Raw genomic sequence first — 7962 nt, forward strand, 5'->3', positions numbered from 1 at the left:
GGCCTCCCAAAGTGTTGGGATTATAGGCGTGAGCCACTGTGCCCGGCCTATAATATCTTTAGAATCTCTGCAGAAGGAGAGCTCAGGCATGAGATCCTATGGTGATCACGGGAGATGGTGCTACACATGTACAGAACTTCCCAGCCGGCACCCACCACATCAGACCCACTCAGGAGCTCCTTTTTTGTTGCTTGGGATGGCAGTGTCCACACAGTGCTGAGGAGAATCTTTGTGACCAAGAGCCATGGTAGGCCGGTGACCATGAAACACTTCTGTGACGGGCTGGTGGTCAGCCCCAGTATCAGGAACCATCAGAAGACGTGGCTCCCGGAAGGCTGTCTGGATCTGGTTAGTGAAGGTTCCAAGAGTGAAGTGGCCAACAGTGAGAGTGGCTTCAGTGGCAGCAGTAAACTTCAGCACAGCCCGCTGGCCAGTATTCCTGGAGGGTATGACACGGGCAACAGCTGGGTTTTCAAAGGCCACAGTGGTATGAGTGGCCGGCAGAAGTTTCTCCCAGGTCCTCTGCAGTTATTTTTGTTTGTTTTGTTTTTCTTTTGTTGTTTTGAGACAGAGTCTTGCTCTGTCACCCAGGCAGGAGTACAGTGGTGCAAACATAGCTCTCTGCAACCTCAAACTCCTGAGCTCAAGTGATCCTCCTGCCTCAGACTCCCAAGTAGGCAGGACGGATGAGTGCCACCATGACTGGCTGATTTAAAAAACTTTTTTTTTTTTTTTTTTTTTGTAGAGACAGAGTCTTGCCATGTCACCCAGGTTGGTCTCAAACTCCTGGGTTCAAGCTATCCTCCTGCCTCAGCCTCCCAAAGTGTTGGGATTACAGACGTGAGCCACCTCGCCCAGCCTGCTTCAGATTTGTAAGGTAGATGCCATCACTTTTCCTTTTGGAGATGTCCTGTTCCATTTGGAAGTCAAGATTGGTGCCACCTAAGTGGGTTTCTGCCACAAGGAATTTGACAACATCTTTCTCCTTCATTTGCAGGATATCAAGGGTACCAGACATTGTAAACATTTCCCTTTATGTGACAAGAGAACCCAGGACAATGCTGTAGGGACCCCTCTCTGAATAGCGTAGAAAGCCAAAAAAAGTTTATGCGTCAGTTATGAGTCTCCTCTTTCAAGAAGAGTATATAATAGACTAAGATTATAACTAAGAACATCGTGCAGGGCTGGGTGTGGTGGCTCAGGCCTGTAATCCCAGCACTTTGGGAGGCTGAGGCAGGAGGATCACTTAAAGCCAGGAGTTCAAGACCAGCCTGGGCAAAATAGTGAGACCCCATCTCTAACCCCCCCCCAAAAAAAGCACTGTGCACAGTGATGTATACTCAGTGACTGGTGCATAGGTGCATAGTAGATGTTCAATATTTAAATAAATAATAAGAGACTGGGCATGGTGCCTCATGCCTGTAATCCCAGCACTTTGGGAGGCCGAGGTGGGTGGATCACCTAAGGTCAGGAGTTCGAGACCAGCCTGGCCAACATGGTGAAAACACATCTTTACTAAAAATACAAAAATTAGCTGGGCATGGTGGTAGGCTCCTGTAATCCCAGCTACTCGGGAGGCTGAGGCAGGAGAATCACTTGAACCAGGGAGGTGGAGATTGCAGTGAGCCAAGACTGTACCATTGCGCTACAGCCTGGGTGACAAGAGCGAAACTCCATCTCAAAAAAAAAAAAAAAAAAAGAGTGATTGTGCAACCATTGTGCTAAGGTGGTTGGGTTAGGACAAGATGTTTTCTTCATCCAAAATTAAATTTGCTGTAATGTTACATTGGCTTTCAAAGCCATAAAGAAACCACAATACTTTACTAAAGGCCTATTTGCTAGGATTCTTTACATATTAGACTGTGAAACAAAATTCTTAGCTGAGGCTGAGTGCGGTGCCTCATGCCTATAATCCCAGCACTTTGACTTCTTAGCTAAGGCTGGGTGCAGTGGCTCATGCCTATCATCCCAGCACTTTGGGAGGTTGAGGGAGGTGGATCACTTGAGGTCTGGAGTTCAAGACCAGCCTGGCCAACATGGCGAAACCCATCTCTACTAAAAATACAAAAGTAGCTGGGCGTGGTGGTGCACACCTGTAATCCCAGCTACTTGGGAGGCTGAGGCAGGAGAAATGCTTGAATCCAGGAGGCAGAGGTTGCAGTGAGTCAAGATGGCGCTACCACACTCCAGCCTGGGCAACAGAGCGAGACTCTGTCTTAAAAAGAAAAAAAAAAGTTAGCTGAAAATAAGTCAATGTAGGCTGAACACACTTTCTTTGTATGCAAAGATGATGCTCCAGCTCACCTTTTAGGAAGCACAGTCATCTGTGTGGAGAGACAGTCTCGGGCCCCGTTTCCTCTTAGATGTACTCGATCACCAATCAGAAGTTTCTGTGACATTCAGGGTCAGAACAGGAGCCTGGAGCTGTAAACTTCCAGCTGTAATGGCGCATCTGGGGGCCAAGATCAGGGCCCTGGCCTCATCAGCTTAGAGACTTTAGACTCTGTTATGAGGAGACCAAGGAATGTCACGTGTGGCCCCTGGCAGGGAGCAGGCATTGGCTGCATCTGGTGGCTTTGTGGAGTCCCCACAGACCGTCAGCATTTCAGAGACAGCCCTGAGACATCAGGGACCTGGTTCCAGGGAAGCTGAGGGGCAGGATGGCATCAGACAAGCTGGAGTTTTGGAGAGTGGAGGGGAGGGCGGACGGGCAGAGTAGGCGTCACCAGTGGGCAAGGCAGAGATCAGTCCCCATCCAGGAGTGGCCACATAGTAGATGCTCAGTAAATATTTACATAAAGAAGTAATAAGAGGCCGGGCACAGTTCCTCATGCGTGTAATCCCAGCACTTTGGGAGACAAGCCTTAGAAGCACTATTCATGACTCCAGGCAGTGGCGGTGCCAAGGAAGTGACTGAAGGGTTGGAATCCCTCCCACAATCTCCATTAGTCCCACCGAAGCCACCCCAAGCAAGCGTATTATCTTTCCCAGTGGCTATCAAGACCAGCTAGCCCCTGGCTCCATCCAACCCACTTGCCTCCCCCAAATCCCTGCTACGCAGAAATTCCAGAGCATCACTGGCTCCAGCGAAAGCTGTAGGACAAGAAAGGTTCTGCTGGACTAAAGTCTTACATTTGGAAACGTTACCCCCGTCTCAGCCTCAGTTTTCCTATTGGTAAACAGATAACTTTTACCTGTGGTTCTTAGGGTTACTGAAAGAACCAAGTCAAAGAAATATGTGTTTCTAAGATTCTAAGGTACTTGTTCTTTCACATATTATCTACAACATTGACATGTGCCTTATAACCAATGGCCTCTTTTATTTAATGTTATTTTATTTTATTTTATTTTATTTTATTTTATTTTATTTTATGAGATGGAGTCTCGCTTTTGTTGCCCAGGCCGAAGTGCAGTGGCGTGATCTCAGCTGAATTCAACCTCCACCTCCCAAATTCAAGCGATTCTCCTGCCTCAGCCTCCCGAGTAGCTGAGACTACAGGCACGCACCACCATGTCCGCATAATTTTGTATTTTTAGTTGAGACGGGGTTTCACCATGTTGGTCAGACTGGTCACGAACTCCTGACTTCATGTGATCCGCCTGCCTTGGCCACCCAAAGTGCTGGGATCAACGAATTTATAAAACCATTGCCTTTCCGTGACTTTGTCACCTTTCCCTCTCCAGAAGGGCCAGTAGCGCCCCCTGCTGCCTGAGCCGGCACACTCCACTCTGCCCTAGTGGAGGGGGGCCGGGTGATGGGGGCGGCAATAACGGGAGCGGTCCCTTAGGTTAGAGCAGTGCCTCCAACCCCTGACCCCCTCATCACAGCCCATTTGTCGGGACCAGGGCCAGGGACTCGGCCAGATACAGGGAGACAACCCCACAGGAACGTCATGGAAGGCGGTGCAGTGGAGACTTGCTGGTGTCCTGTCCCAGGCCATGATGACGTCCATCTGTGCTGCTGCCAAGTTAAACCAGAGTGCGCTGGTTAACCTGGATTTGACCTTGGTGTTCTGGCCTCTGATTTGCCGTCCCTAGGACTCCATGTGCTCACTCTGCCTACAGATATTCTTGATGCATCTGCTAGTCTGATTTTGGACTTCTTAAATGTCTTGGTGTTTTTTGTTTGCTTTTTTTCCCCCCCCCCAGACAGAGTCTCACTCTATTGCCCAGGCTGGAGTGCAGAGGTGTGATCTTAGCTCACTGCAACCTCTGCCTTCTGGGTTCAAGCAATTCTCTTGCCTCAGCCTCCCAAGTGCTGGGACCACTGGCACGTGCCACCATGGCTGGCTATTTCTTTGTATTTTTTGTAGAGATGGGGTTTCGTCATGTTACCCAGGCTGGTCTCAAACTCCTGAGCTCAAGCAATCTGTCTGCCTCAGCCTCTCAAAGTGCTGGGATTATAGGTGTGAGCCACCACACCTGCCCTTTATTTGTATTTGTTTAAGTACATTTAAAAATTAAAAAGAATCAATGCTACAATTCACAAATTTCTTCTTCCTCAGGGAAAACTCAGTTCTGAAGACTTTTCAACTGATTGAATGAGGTCCACCCAGGTTATTATATTTTTGGGGAGGATTAGCACAGGGTCTCACTCTGTCACCCAGGCTGGAGTGCAGTGGCGCCATCTCAGCTCACTACAACCCCTGCCTCCCAGGCTCTAGTGATTCTCACACCTCAGCCTCTCAAGTAGCTGGGATTACAGGTGCACACAACCACACCCAGCTAATTTTTGTATTTTTTTGGTAGAGATTTTTTGGGATTTTGTCATGTTGCCCAGGTTGGTCTCAAACTCCTGGGCTCAAGTGATCCTCCTGCCTTGGCCTCCCAAAGTGCTGGGATTATAGGCTGACCCACCTCGTTCGGCCTCCACCCAGATTATTGAGGATAATTTCCTTTTCCTAAACTCAACTGATAGCAGATGCTAATCACATCTACAAAATACCTTCTAGGCCAGACACAGTGGCTCACGCCTATAATCCCAGCACTTTGGGAGGTGGGTGGATCACCTGAGGTCAGGAGTTTGAGACCAGCCTGTCCAACATAGTGAAACCCCGTCTGTACTAAAAATAAAAAATTAACCGAATGTGGTGGCATGCGCCTGTCGTGCCAGCTACTCGGGAGGCTGAGGCAGGAGAATCACTTGAACCCGGGAGGCAGAGGTTGCAGTGAGCCTTGATCACACTACCGTACTCCAGCCTGGGTGACAGAGTGAGACTCTGTCCCAAAAAAACAAAACCAAACCTTCTAGCGACACCTAGATTAGTTTTAACTGAATAATGAGGTACTATAGCATCGCCAAGATGACAGAGGGAACGATCACAGATGGGTACTGGGTACCACCCATGTTGATGAACAGGAGGCCAAAGCAGCACTCCATTCTCTGGCAAACTCAATGGGCTGAAGCCATGCTGTCTTCCCTGGTGTGTTCTCATACAAATGGGGAGGAAGGCCACTCTCCCAGCTTTACCAACGTACTTTCCCACGTGGACAAGGTGAAAGGGAAAATCATCACTTCTGGGCCTATATCTTATAAAGTTCGAATTGAAAACAGTTCTAGTCAAATGCAGTGGCTCATGCCTATAATCCCAGCACTTTGGGAGGCCGAGGCAGGAGGATTGCTTGAAGCCAGGAGTTTGAGACCAGCCTGGGCAACATGGCAAGACCCTGTCTCTATAAAAAAATTCAAATATTAATGAGGTGGGGTGGTGCAAGCCTGTAGTCTCACCTATTTAGGAGGCTGAGGCAGGAGGATCACTTGACTCCAGGAGGTAGAGGCTGCAGTGAACTCTGATCGTACCACTATACTGCAGCCTGGGCGACAGAGTGAGACCTGTCTCTAAAAAAAAGTTATATATATAAAAAGAAGAAAGCTTTCTAGATTTTATTCATATTTAGCCTAGGGACTGAGACAGCTCAGGCCAGGGACATTGTGTTCCAGATGGCTGGGTTAGAAACTAGACCAGTAGACCAGGCATGGTGACTCATACCTATAATCCCAGCACTTTGGGAGGCCAAGGTAGGTGGATCAGTTCAGGTCAGGAGTTTGAGACTAGCCTGGCCAACATGGTGAAACCTTGTCTCTACTAAAAATAGAAGAATTAGCCAGCCATGGTGGCGGGCACCTGTAATCGCAGCTACTCAGGAGGCTGAGGCAGGAGAATTACTTGAACCCGGGAGGCAGAGGTTGCAGTGAGCCAAGATCGCACCACTGAACTCCAGCCTGGGCTATGAGTGAAACTCTATCTCAAAAAAACAAACACAAAATTAGCCAAGCGTGGTGGCACATACCTGTAATCCCAGCTACTGTGGAGGCTGAGGCAGGAGAATCTCTTGAACCCGGGAGGTGGAAGTTGCAGTGAGCTGAGATCGTGCTACTGCACTGCAGCCTGGGCAACAAAGCAAGATTCCATCTCAAAAAAAAAAAAAAAAAAAAAAAAACTAGACTGGTAAGAGGGACAGGCACCACTCCCATATTCCATCACCTGGGGCTTATTATTATGCCAAATTTGTCTGCCTGAAGCCGTCTTCCCTTAGGATGCATTATTTCCTAGTGACTTACACCCATAATCCCAGCACTTGGGGAGGATGAAGAGGGTGGATCACTTGAGGCCAGGAGTTCGAGACCAGCCTGGGTGACACAGTGAGACACCGCCCCCCCCAACCTCTACAAAAAAAATACAGAAAATTAGCTGGGCCTGGTGGTGGCACACACCTATAGTCCTAGCTATTTGGAAGGCTGAAATTGGAGGACAGGTTGAGCCTGGGAGATTGAGGCTGCCAGTGAACTGTCATTGCGCCACTGCACTCTAACCTTGGCAACAGAGTGAGACCTTGGCTCAAAGTAAATAAATAAAGATGTATAATTAAGAGCTTATGAATAGATACATCTCTTACATGTCATTATTTGTTTTTCTGAAACAAAGTCCAAGAAACTGTTTGGCTTTAAAAAAAGGGAAAGGTGGTATGGACAAAAGATTTTACTTTTCTTTTTTTTCTTTCTTTTTTTTTTTAGATGGAGTCTTGCTCCAGGCTGGAGTGCAGTGGCGCGATCTCAGCTCACTGCAACCTCCAGCTCCCTGATTCAAGCAATTCTCCTGCCTCAGCTTCCCAAGTAACTGGGATTATAGGCACGTGCCACCACGCCCAGCTAATTTTTGTATTTTTAGTAGAGACGGGGTTTCACCATGTTGGCCAGGATGGTCTTGATCTCCTGACGTCGTGGATCCTCCCGCCTCAGCCTCCCAAAGTGCTGGAATTAAAGACATGAGCCATCATGCCCGGCCAAGATTTTACTTTTCACTTAGCTTTTATTTGTAATTTTGGATTTCCAAATCTATATATCTATATCTATCTATCTATCCACAAATATATATATATATATAGAATTTTGTCAAGTATCAACCAAGATGCCCTAACATAATTTAACGTAGTTTAATTAATTTCACATACCTAAGTCACTTTAGATTACTTATTTATCTGTTTCTGTGACTGTGCCTCTGTCACCCAGGCTGGAGAGCAGTTGCATGATCTCAGCTCACTGCAACCTCCGCCTCCTGGGTTTGAGCAATTTTCCTGTCTCAGACTCCCAGATAGCTGGGATTACAGGTGCACCCCACCACACCTGGCTAACTTTTTTTTTTTTGGTAGAGACGGGGTTTCACCATGTTGGCCAGGCTGGTCTTAAGTGATCCTTTCTCATTGGCCTCCCAAAGTGCTGGGATTACAGGTGTGAGCCACCATGCCCAGCCCACTTAACTCATTTTAATTTAGTACTTACTATATTTGAAATGCTTCTGATAACTCTCCATGAAGGAAAAGTAAGATATATAAGAATTGGGAGGAAAAAGTACATATATCACCTTTGGCAGTCAATATATTTATATTCTGGAAAATCAAGCTAAAAATGACTTGAGTTTGCCACGGGATTAGCAAGATTTCAGGTTGTAAGAGTCAACTGAA

The 7962-nt window shown here is 47.4% G+C and overlaps 1 pseudogene; it reads right to left on the reverse strand.

Annotated features, from left to right (window-relative positions):
• Window positions 1-42: 42 nt before the first annotated feature.
• Window positions 43-1018, reverse strand: LOC105554369 (annotated as a pseudogene).
• Window positions 1019-7962: the final 6944 nt, after the last annotated feature.

This window comes from Mandrillus leucophaeus, unplaced genomic scaffold (genome assembly GCF_000951045.1).
Source record: "Mandrillus leucophaeus isolate KB7577 unplaced genomic scaffold, Mleu.le_1.0 Scaffold1, whole genome shotgun sequence".
NCBI lineage: Eukaryota > Metazoa > Chordata > Mammalia > Primates > Cercopithecidae > Mandrillus > Mandrillus leucophaeus.